Raw genomic sequence first — 13,014 nt, 5'->3', positions numbered from 1 at the left:
CAACCCTAGTGATAAAAGAAAGGGTAATATAATTAGTTAATCAGCGATGATTGATTACGGATGTTTGTGTTCCTCAACTAAGAAAAAACAACACGCTGCCTTGGTGCTGTCACCATCTGTTGAAACAAACAGCCACATTTAATCTTTATATTTCTTTATTTCTTCCCGTCTTGCATTGTCGCTGAGCCACAATTGCCTACTATTTCATCTGGTTGGAAAACATCTCATTTAAATTGAATACAACTGCAGTTTAAATTCAGGATTCTAATGGCATGGTGAATTAGTGGAAAGCTTGTTTTTTCTTTTTTGTTTCATTCCTTTTTAAAATAACATGCTGGCTCTTTTTCTTAGTTTTAAAAGCGTGTCAGAATTTGTTTGAGACAAAGGGCTATAAATAGACAAGTCATGGCAAAAATGATTAACATCTTTGAATCAACAGATCTCACAAAACTTCCATTCAAAGGCAGTTTTTATTTTTATTACCACTGCTACTTAACATTTTGCCGGTGCCGGGAGAGGGTAACAAAGCACAGACCAGGCATGGCCTCTGCCAAAATGCTGGATGAGTGAGGACAATCTGTGGGCACAACTTCTGGGGTTGGGGACGTAATTTTTCCACCCTGGGAAGGTAGACTCCCCCTGGCTTTCTTCCCAAGCCTAACTTCATCATTGTTATAGGTGCAAATCCAAATTAACATCCAGATTACAGGCAAATGGGATCCTTTGGCCAAGGTGAACAGTTTCAGGGCATCATGGGTTTTTATTTTTATTTAAGAATATTTTGCTTGGATTGCATTTTAAATAGGATTAAGCCATTTGACCATTAAATGTGGTCAGCTCTCAGAAAGGAGGAGGCTGAATCAATCATTTGTTAGAGCGCCAAGCCCAAAATGAGAATTCCAGTCTTGTAAAAGGAAAGGCATCTCATATTTAAAAAGAAATACATAGTGCTAGAGGGGAATTTTTAAGGTTCTCATCTGTTTTTTAGCTTTCTAATTTAATTTCACATTTGTAGAGAAAAAAATAGAGCACGCTTCTTCCAAATGGGGCCCTTTACAATAGAGAGAGTGTTTTTTGTCGTTTTTTTTTTTTTTTTTCTGAAACCTGGCTATTAAGGTATCATACCTAGATGGATCTTCTTTTAAGCTTTAAGGTGTGTTGTGGATTTGATTTTTTTTTAACACACGCCCCCCTCGTGTAAAACAACTGTTCATAACTGGGATTAATGGTTTGCAATTTTCAGTTACTTAGACATGGGGTCTCCAATAGATGGCTTTTTGCAGGGAAGAATATGGCTCTCTGTGGGATTACAGAAGTTTTCTTCTCTTCCTACTTCCTTTTCTGTCATCACCCCCCACCTCAGTCAATGTTACACTGATGTTCTCCTCGATTATGTAAAACACTTTCCCTTCATTGCAACAGATATTTTTTCTCATAACCTGTCATTGCATTAAAATACTTTGGAGACTGTGAATTGCTGTGTAAAATTGGTGAGATTACCCACTGCTTTGTTCTACTATAGTGGTTTTCTCCGGACCTAAATAGCAGAAAACTCCTACGTGGAGCGAGCTGCTGGCTGATGGCCTGAGAGTGTTTTCTCACCCTGCATTCGCCATTTGCACCACTCAGCAGTGTGGAGGGGCCAGGGCGGGAGCACACCAGGCTCCGAGTCCCCTCTCCCCGTGCATCTCTTGTCTACTGCGCATCTTTCCTGCTTGCTCCTTGTCCCCCTTTTCAGAGAAAGAATGTTTCTGATTAAAACACACACACAACACCCAACACACATGAGGCTCGAGGCTCGCACAAAGCGACTTCCTGTTTCCTTCTGGGAGAATCTTCAGTCAAGTCTGGAGACTAATACTCCCCCATTTGTTGTTTCCAAACCCTAAAAGCTAACTGAATAACCTGTGCAGCTTGGACATCTGTTTCTTCCTTCAGAAAATGAAATTATGTCATTTGTGTTTTCAGTGGACTGGGAATATGCATCCTGGGGCTCCTCACAGGTGGCTCGGGCAAGCCCTTGAGAACTGGATCAGAATCACCTGGGTTTTTATGTCTTCTTTTTTTTTCCCATTGCAAATATACCCGTTTCCTAAGATCAGCTAGGAATATGCACATTTCCCACCTTGACAGTCCCTACCACTGGCAGAACCAGGGCTCCAGGAACCCTGCCATACATAGTCCCCAGTTGAGTAGGCACAAAGGGAAAAACATGCTACTGAGTAATCTGAATGGTATGCAGACATCTTCACACCAAGATGTCTCCCTAACCATTTTTCATGCCAGATTTCCCAATAATATGTTATTTCTATTGGAGCTCTTTATTTCTGTATAAGGTTGAATTTCCGAAGCCATACACTTGTCCTCTCAAATGATTTATATTCTCCCCTCTTAATATGCAAAACATAACTCCTTTATAGTAGTGACTTCAATCTGTTGCAATCAGTGATTCATATGTATTTGTTCATTTCTTTGCACCTCTAAAGAGATTTGTGTGGCTTTGGTTTAGGATGAAAGCATCCAAGACAACTATTGCCAACTATGATGGTTAATTTGTGTTAGGTTCTTATGTAATATCTCCAGTTAGTCACATGTCAGAAAACTGCAAAGGATGCAGTATAGTTTCCCGTCATAATCTCTAGATCCTATCAAATGTGGAATGTCTACTGTAAGCACTTAAATATTTAAAAGTTTTATTAAACTAATTTCTTTTTTTATTTTATGTCAAAATAAAATCTCCCCCCTTGTCAAGTACCCTATTATTTAATGATTATTGTCATAATTTTAAGTATTTTATTCTTTTTTTTTTAAATTAAAATCCCTTTCTGAAAGATCAGACTTGACTCTTTGTGTTAGCAAAAGGTGTAAGAAAGCTTAAGCATCATATTTTGAGTAAATAAACTTTTATATTTCTTATAATTTTTTGATTATATTTATGTTGATTATTAAGAAAATTAAAGAGACAGTTTTTTTCAGTTTCATCAGTATTTGAATTTACCCTTACTACCTAGTGGTAAAAAATATATATATTTAGAAGAATTTAAAAATCAGAACAAAGAAAAAGAAGTGGGCATAAAATTAGTGTACACCTTTATGCACATTAAGACTTACACTACTAAAAAAAGAAGAAATCTAGTCTGTCTTTCACTGAATACATAAAAACAGGTATGTTTTGAATAAGAGAGAGTAAAATAATGTTCTCCAGCATTATTATTCATTACCAGTCTTCTTCAAAAATGGGCTGTTTGAAATGGGGTGCAGAAGAACTGGGTCCTCTTTCCAAGTCTCTCATCTCCCTCAGGGGTGCCATTAGTCCCAACTAGACAAAAGCTAGCAGTCAAGCCTCTGGTCCTTCAGTCCATTTTCACTGAGCAGGCATTGCACTAGTTGTGTGGACGGAAAGGTAACAAAGGTCTCTAAGACAAAACCCTTTGTTTGAAACACTTCCATAGCTCCTAGATGATTACAGCCAATCCAGTGTTGCAGGTCCATAGACGTACTTTGCATTTTCTTGCTTCATTGCCTTTACCCTTGGCTTCAAATGCCCTGCCTACGTCCCAAATGTCGTCCCATGTTTCCAACCCAATTAAAATGTCAGATGTACCTCCATTGCAAAGCCTTCCCTAAGGTCAGTCAGGACATCACAGTCATTTTTAATGTAATCCTACCATATGCTTTACTACTCTGTGTCCACATGACTTTTTCCTTTAGACTGTGAACACACAAAAGGCACAAAGGCAGGGACCATGCCATTCCCCCCAGTACCCCTTGCCTCCATAGTCATTCAGCCAGCCAGATCCTCTGAGCACTGCGGAGCCATGGGCTGCACCAGGTGGTGATAACAAGTGTTCAAAAATTGGTGTGAAGAAATGAATAAATAAATGAAATGAGAATGCCTGATGTAGGGAGAGAAAAAACATCAGTGCATACAATGTAAGCGATATAGAATGTGGTAGGAAATCAGAGAAAAGTGAGATCCATTTTAGATGGGATGAGCATGGACACAATAGTATTTCAAGTTGGAACTCAAGGTTCTGATCAGAAGGGGGTGGGGGTGAAGAGATGGAGGAGAGTACAAGGCAAGAGGGGAGAGAACATGGCCCCGGGGATGTGTAGAGGAGGTGAGGTAGAAATGGGGTCCCATTTCCAGCCTTGTGCCTGAATGAGTGTCCATGCACCTGTGAGTACCCCTGAGCCTGCCCACCCAGTTCCAGCCCTTGGCTCATGTGCCAGCCTAAGTATTCCAGGTGCCCCAGTTACCTCTCACAATTTGGGAAAAGGCTGTCCATTCAGAAGGGAAATACTGGTGTGATGGAGAAGAGACCATCAAAATACAATAGACAACCTAAGTTGCAAAAAACCAGCCTGAACTGCGAGGATTCTTTTCTAAAGATAGGTCCTGCATTCAGGGAATCAACTGATAGAGGGATGTGGGATGGTTGAGTCCCCAGATGCACAGCCTAGACAGTTAGGCTGGCTGACTATAAGGACCTTGAACATCTTGGAATTTGGACATTAGAGGGGCGACCTGAGCCAATCCTCAGTAGACACCAAGGGACAACTGTAGATAAGTTTTGTGTGTGTGTGTGTGTGTGCATTTTAAGATTTTCTTTATTTATGCATACAAGAGCTGGGGTACAGGCCAGAGGTACGAGGGGTGGGGTGAGAGGATTCACCAGAGACAGAGTGGGGAGCAGAACAGGCAGACTGACTGAAATACACTGCTGAGGGAGCAGCGGGCGAAACAGGAGAGGTCTGCTGCACCATGTGGGTGGCTCCCTGGTCAGGGATCAAACTCGTGCTGCAGAGGCTGTGGACAGCTTCATAGGTTGTGTCTTAACCCTTTGCACACCAGGGAGGCCCTGTAGATAAGTTATAGGGCAGTCAAGTCATTGGAAGATTTTTGACGTGCAGGGGTTCGGCTACCTGCACTCCTACATTGGTCAAGGGTCTGTGGACAACCAAGGCTGCTCAAGGGGCCAGGGGAGTGGTTGCAGCTGCTCTGAGCTGCTCCTCATCCATGTGGCCACACAGCCCCCAGCCCACCCCCAGGAGAGGAAATGGAGAAGCTTCCTCTGTCAGTTGTTGCAGATCAGCTTTTGTCTTTAATGTTCATATTAGAGCCTCTGCCGTCAAGGTGTTTACCAAGAGTGATTAGAACAAAAGCATCTGTAATCAAGGGAAAAAATGCACAGATAAATAAAACTGTTAAAATAGCACTACCCTGGTCTTTGAAAAATGGGTCATGTCTTAATAAGAAGAGATGGTGGATGGGGGAAGGGTGTTCCGGGAAGGCATGGTGGAGGCAGGGGAAAGTTGAAGGGAGATGTCCGCTGCCAGTCATCTCCCCTCCCCGACCCTTCCTTTCTCTTCTGGGGGCAGTGAGGAGTCTGGGTGTGCAAGGCCCCTGTTCAGGTGCTGAAACACTTTGCTCATATCATTCTAAATCAGTTGGCATTTGTAGAGCCTCCATTTGATAAAAAGTCACTTAAGTTCTTCTTCCCCTCTTTTTTTTTTTTTTTTTTTTATTACAGAATCATACGATGACCCAGCACAGCAGTTAGTGCAAGTTCGGTCTCTCAAGGAGAACACTTTTGTGGCACAAAAAGGGAACATGTTTTACTCTTTGCACGAAACTTTCATTGTTAATGTATATTATTCAGAAACATTGTATTGTACCATAAAACTTGTATTATCGAAACTGTTGGATGTTCATGTGTTTGAACTTTTGAGCACCGGATAGACTCCTTGTATATAAAGTGTTGCACATGTATTATGTCGTCTGATACTAAAATGGTCTTATAAAGACAAGTGGACTTGGGCCCTATTCAGACAAGATTTAAAAAAAAAAATGAGCGAAATGGCTTAAGAGAACGTATTTTCAAGGAAGACAGATTAAAACAACTCTGTTATACATGCAACTGTTTGAACTTCCTCTTATTTACCCTTAAGCCTAGAATTTCTCTTTTGGTATATCAACGGTTAAATTCAAGGCTATTTTTTATTGCTGAAGATTCTTGCAAACCATGAAGAGATGTTCTCACGGAACAGAATCCCGCCGCTGGATAAGGCCCGTATATATATTTGTAAGCCTTGCGATGTGACAGGTAGCATCACTATATATGCAATAGTTGTTATGTAGACTGTCAAAGAATTTTTTTTCCTGGATACATTTGAAGCTTTGAGTGTTCAAGGTTTTCCTTAATGATTTCACACCACCAAATTCTTGAATCAGTTGAACTAACCTGTATGTTACTGTTATTAATGTTTACTCTGCGGTCTGAACCTGGAGATTACTGGAATTGTTTTCCAAGAGGAAATAAATTCAGTTTACCATTAGGTTTGAGTGTATTTGTGTGTTTTCTTTTCCTAGTTATCTACCATTTAAAAAAATCTAATTGCCTGCACCCTTGGAAATGAAATCTGCTCTTGAGTATATCACAAGCATAAACTCCATCATATTTAACCTTTCACACTGGGCCAAATGCAGCTGAGAGGATATTCATCATATGGCATCAGGACGAAATCAAACCCAATATACTTCTACTCTCCTAGATACTACCAGGTCACATTGTACTGGAGGATTCTGACATCACAGATGGATGTGATGGCTGTTTTCTGCATAATTTGCAGCCCAATTCATGTCATGCTGTGCAAATCTGAACTCAAAGTAGATGGCTGCAATTTGCAAGGCAGTTTGGCTTATGTGTACTTAAGAAGCAGCTTTGTTCATTCAGAAGACAAAGCACAGAGCAGGGAGCTGGGCGGCTGTTAGTTCTAGCTCTGGCTCTCACTACCAATGTGGTCTTCTCCAAATCGCTCCACCTCCCAGCCTTGGTTCCTTAGCCCGGGGAGGTAAGGCGGCCTGGTCATTGGCCTTCACACAGAACTGGGGTGTCTTTGGAGAATTGCAGTCCTCACAGCCTGCAGCAAAACAGTGAGTGAGCAGGAGCTCTAGTTTCAGAGCCTAAAAAAAAAAAAAAAAAGAAAGAATGGCAATGTGTAAATTGAGCATGGATGCACATGTTTAGTCAAAATTGGTAACTGTAGAGCTGATATTGATGGGCAAATTTCACCCACATTATGCTTTAAATATTTCACCCACTATGATTCTTGACTTGTTGGAAACTCTGAGAACCTCAAGATCTTTAAACTGTAAATGGAGAGAAACCTCATAGTTCTGTTTTGATGGGGGTAACTAATGCCTGGACCAATTCACTTGATAGAGACCATCTGTCACCAGGGGACACCATGAATGAAACCCAAATTACCAGCACCACAGAGCATAATGGCGGGGGTGAGTATCCCATGCTTCTCAAACCTTAGCCTATACCAGGATCACCTATAGGGATTGTTACATCACAGGCTGCTGGGCTCCAACACCCACAGTTGCTGACATAGGCTAAGGCAGTGCTCAAAATGTTGAAGTTCTAAAAAGTCCCAGGTGACACTAATTCTCCCCGTGTGGGGTAACAGCTCTACCCCCTTCCCAAGTTCACTGAGTGTTAAATGTGAATAACCATGCAGGGTGCTGGCAAATTATACTATTTATTTTGTTACCAATGAAAAGTTTAGTCAAATTTTAAGATCATTTAGAAAGAAGTACCTCATAGTGAGTAAAGTATGTGTGCTTGCAAATGTTGTGTCTGTATGTGTGTGTGTATTTAGTTTTTTAATGCTGGAAAATCTACTTCTATACATTTCACAATGGATTGCCAGCATGCTATTTAATTAAAAAGCTTTTTCACCGGCTACATAAATAATGAAGTATACTGAGAATATGCAAGTACATTCATAATTAAAATACTCAGCTATATTTAAAAAAAATTAAGATCTCTGGTCTAGTCAAGGATTTTGCATTTAAAATGAAATAGCCACAGTTAATAATGATTTTTTAAAAGATTTTAAACTTGTGGTTATAAGCGAGTGTTTCATTTCGCTAAAAGTAAACTCTTCATTCAAGGAGCAGGTGATAATTTTATCCCAGGGACTGATCCCAAGTCACTATCAACAGCTTTGCTTCTCAGACTTTCCAGATGCCTGGTAAATAGCAGGAGTTGGAAACACCAGAAGCTTGTGCTTACTGTTCTCCTAGAGGCTCACAGAGCTGGGCACTGGGCTCTTCAGTACGAACACCATTTAGCCTCTTCCCAGACAAAATTGGAGGCCACAGGAGTTGACCCTTATTTGCTACGTTAGCTTGGCTGATCCTCCTATGACTATGAAGTATTCAAATCTAGTGGGTCCTTTCTTAGAATCCCTTACTCTATGTTTTTTGCATAGAACTGGGGGGTCGGCCTGAGGTACAGGGGTGAGAGGATTCACCAGAGACAGAGTAGGGAACAGAGTAGGCATATTTACTGAAACACTGCTGAGGGGAGCATCAGGCGAGACAGGAGAGGTCTGCTGCGCCATGTGGATTAGCTCCCTGGCTGGAGATCAAACTCAGGCTGTAGCAGTGCTAGCACTGAGACTTAACCCCTAGGCACCAGAGAAGCCCCACCAATTACCCTTTAAGTCATAAAGACTAAAAAGCTTATGCACAGGTATTCCCCTTGATTGCTTATTACCTGTTTACTTCCCTTTTGTTACCTTGTTTATTTCCTACTTCATTTGCTAAGAATATAAGGCAACTTAAAGAGGAACAAAACGTTACCAAAAAGTCAGCAACATCCAAAGAGGGGAAAAATACACTGAAGCAAGCCTGTTTTGTGGCTCAAATTTGGTTTTGAGTACATTTCGATTAACATTGGGCTTCCAGGTGGCAAAGTCAAAACAACATCAACAGCAAAGAAGGAATAGAGATCCATAAGTGATTTTTTTTTCCTAGCACTTACCTCTAAAAGAAATTTCTCAGAGGCTTTCTATGTAGGCAAATGGTCAAGACAATGGCTACTACTCCTTACCATGACTTTATGATCTAATGCATTGGTTCGTATTTAAGAATGATAACGATTTTTTTTAAGATTTGTTTTTTATGTATACAATAATTAATCTATAAGTACAGGCCAGAGATGCCACAGGACACCTTATAATGCACAGGACATGTCCCTGGAACAAAGAGTGACCAGGCCCCAAATGTCAGTAGTGCTAAGGTTGAAAAAAGCTCTAAATGTAAAGTTTTCTTTGACTTTTCAAGTTATTTTTTCTCATCGAATTACCTGGAGAACTTTAAAACTCTGTCTTGATTTTCTCCCTCAGAGATTCCGACTTAACTGTTCTAGAGAGTGCACTGGGCATCAGAAGTGGTTATAGTGTCACCACTGGCCAAGAGATGTGGAAATCAGGTCCCATGAGGAGAGAGGGAGTGTGAGCCTCGGACTCTACTCTCTCAACATTGCCTCTTACAACCAAGCATTGGATTCTTTTAACTCTACAGCAACATGAGAATGAATCACAGTTTTCAAAAAGGGGGAGAGGGAAATGACCCAGACCCCACCACACTTACATCTGACCAGGATTACAAACTCCATGAGTAAGGAATCTGGCCCCAGTGGGGCTGGTGAGCAAATGTTCCCCTCCCCCCACCAGCCCCAAAGACAGTTGCTTGGAAGACACAGCCTTGCGGGGCCAGATTGCCCAGTATCTCAGGAGAAGCCAGAAGTCCGGGTGGGTTTGTACCATGTGCCAATTTTTAAATGTTGGCAACCTACTCTGTTTTTTATTCAAACTCTGCTGACCCCCACTGAGTGGGCATATGAGATACACTTTCAGGCCAGAATTGAGTCTTGGATTGCTCGTTTTGACCTCTGGCATCAACTATTTTTTTTTCTAATTATTCATATTCTATTTAAAACACTTGTAATTTTTGTATATGAAAGCTTGAGTTCTGTTTTGTTTTAAATTAGTGTCATATGCAGTTTGGGAGTTGCTTTGTGCTCTTCGTGTTTCTTCTGCTTCTGATTGAGCAGTAATCCATGAAGAGATGTGTTCTAAATAAACCTACGCCACCAAGGCTACTGATTGACATTTCAGATGGATTTTTCAATGATGAAAAATGACAAATAGTAGAAATTCAAAATTCTCTGTTGCACTTCAAATGTGCTATATTCTCCATCACTCATGCAATTCATAATATTCTGTTTTGGAAATCATGCAAATGAGGGGTAGAGTTGACTTCCAAGTTTGAAAGTTGATAAGCGTAACTAGGTTCCAGTCCAAAGGAAAGGTGGCAGCACAAGAGTCGGCCTTTAGGGGTCCCCATGAGCTGAGTTGGGGGTCTAGGATGGGGCTGGGTCTATTCCAGAACTTGGACAAGGGTGAGGTTGAACCCTTAAGTTCCATTCAATAGAGCATGGCAGCCCTGCCTTTGTGCTTGTTGGGGCACAACATTGCAGAACCCTTGAGAGAGGAAATTTAAAAATCGAGATCCCATTAGAGAACACCTGCAAAATGCTTCTCCACTTAGCTTCGGCGGGCCAGAGCCTCCACCATCTCCCTTGTGTGGAGGGAGCGCTACCAAAGGAACAAAAACTCCTAGAGTTCAAGGAAGAGGAATGATTTCGGGTAAAATGACCCAGCATGGAATCTGGCAGAGTCCCAAAATTCAGATCTGCTTGGCACTGCATTCCTGGGTGAGCCCCTCCGGAGGCTGAGGAGTAGCCACCACCATCACCGCCAGATTCCTCTGTAATGAAGTCAGCTGTCAATTCCTTGGGGGGAGGGAAGCACAGAGCCCCTTTATTTCCAAGCAGGTGTTGCAGCATATTAAAGGTTGAATTCCATCTTGTGCTCACATCCTGAATGAGCCAGTTTGCAGGCAAGCTCAGTTCTTTCTGCAAAGAGGGAAACTTGGCAATGGTGGAGGCTGAGTACTTAAATGGCAATCAACTTCTGGCTCATATCAATTAATTCCTTCATGGACTTCTGCCTAAGTATAGCATCTTGAATTCCCAGCTGCGGAGGCTATGAAAAACAGCCCAAACAACACACACACCATGATCCAGGGGAGGGCACGCCAGTGAAATAATGGTGGGTGGTGCAACCCCAGGGTGACAAAAGATGCCGATTTGGGGCTCGAAGTTTACCTGTAAAATACAAAGCAGGACATACACCACTTTTCTTGGTAGAAAATGTTTTAAGAAAACTTCCACTAAGTGAAATGTTCTAAGGGGAATCACTTCCTTTTAACTTTAAAAAATCCAGATCTAAAGTGTCCATCAGATGTGGGAGCACAATGGGGACTAAGGTGTCAGAGAATGGCTTTGTGGTCACCCTATTCAGAAAATGCTTCTTGCCCCAAGAAAGCCACAAGAGCCCCCTCTTTCTCACACATGAACAAAAAGTACCTTGATCCAGAGCTGCAAAAAGAGCAAAGCTGAGCTTTGGTGGTGTCACATGAGATTTGACAGTTCTTCAACCTGTCTGGTCAACACAGATTGCTATTTAGACCACAACATCAACAAATGCAAATTCCAAGTGTCTTCACTCAGATAGGCTCGTTTAACCGAATGATCTAATAATGTGTTGTCACTAAGGTGCAACCAATAAAAATCAAGTTTGCCTGGCTGGAGCAAACTTACTTTTTTCCTCTGCATATGAAACATTCCTGGTTTGATTTAACTTCAGTCATTTCCTGAGTCAAAAGAAGAGTTTAGTTCCATTTATTTGGAGACAAAATTACCTCTAAGGGTGATACACTGTGTGACACAGTAGCCACTGATTGTTTAAATATGTAACTACTTAGGTTTAAATTAATTAAAATGAAAACTTCCGTTTCCTAGTCTCTCGAGGAAGATTACAAGGGGGCAATAACCACGTGGAGCTATTGGCTACCATTGGGACCAGTGCAGACATAGAGCATTCTCCACACCATCGAAAATCTTAACAGCAGTCCCACGATTCGAACACTCTCCTCTGTTGTTCGGGGAACCCCTCATTCTCTAGCTTCCTCTTATCTGCATATTGACCTGTCTTGAAATGAGCACAGGTTTCCCCTTTTCGAAAGAAATTAATTTTCTTGACCCTGAAACCTCCTCACTGTGTTATTTATTTCCTTCCAAATTTCATAAGCCTGTGGCCTACCCCCTACATCCTCCATTTCCTGACCAGTGCCTCACTCCTCCCATATCTACAAGCTGGCTTCCTTCAATGTCCTTTTACTGAAGAAGTCTTCCCAAGTCACTGGTGGCCTTCTCACCGCCCAATCTTCCTGGGTTTTCCCACCAGTCCTTGCTCTCTCTTTCCATCATTTTGACCATCAGTTGCCAGTTCTCCTGGTTTTACATGTCCTCATTGCCTATGGTTATTTTAGCCTTTCTATTTCCTAAGACAGAATCCTAGTGAAATTTTTCATTGGCTTCCTCTGGTCTCTCGCCTTTCAAATCCTTCTTGTATATGGTCACCAACTTAATATTTAATACTTCTTTCACATCATTTCTGCATCTGAAAAATACCAGTGACTCTCAGAGTAAAGAAGTGGAGAGGAGCACAGTTTAAATGGAGGTTTACTCCTTCTCTGTCACTTAGTATGTAGCCTAAGCCAACTTACCTGGCTTTTCTGAAACTCCTTTTTTATTTATTAAAAGTAAGTATGCATACAACTATTATAGGATGTTTGCTGATGTTATTATAGATAAGTAAAAATACCTGAAATATATAGAATGTATTACAGAGGAAAGTTATTGATCTAAAAGTTATTATCTTTGTGTGATCAAAGCTCATTTTATGTTGATTCCAGAATCATTGCTTTTCTCCACTGCATCTCTGCCCCTTTGATTCCCTCATATCTTTATAATCTTTCTTAAAAAAACCCACTTTGCTATGACTCCTATTTGTAGGAACCTAGAATAATGGTCTATTATCTTCCACAAAAAGATGAATATTTCGTTGACTTTAAAAAGTGGTTTCAGCTTGCCCAACTCTGGGTGGGAAATGTATCATATCTCACTCAGCTTCAACATGCTTCACTCAGTCACGCCACATGATTCTCCTTTGCACATCTAGTTCATGCCTTTCTTTTATTATTCATGTCTATTCCCACTCTCCCCTCATTCTTCCTTCTTCATTTACCCC

Source organism: Talpa europaea (assembly GCF_964194135.1).
Source record: "Talpa europaea genome assembly, chromosome: 13".
NCBI lineage: Eukaryota > Metazoa > Chordata > Mammalia > Eulipotyphla > Talpidae > Talpa > Talpa europaea.
Note: the sequence above shows the minus strand (reverse complement) of the source record.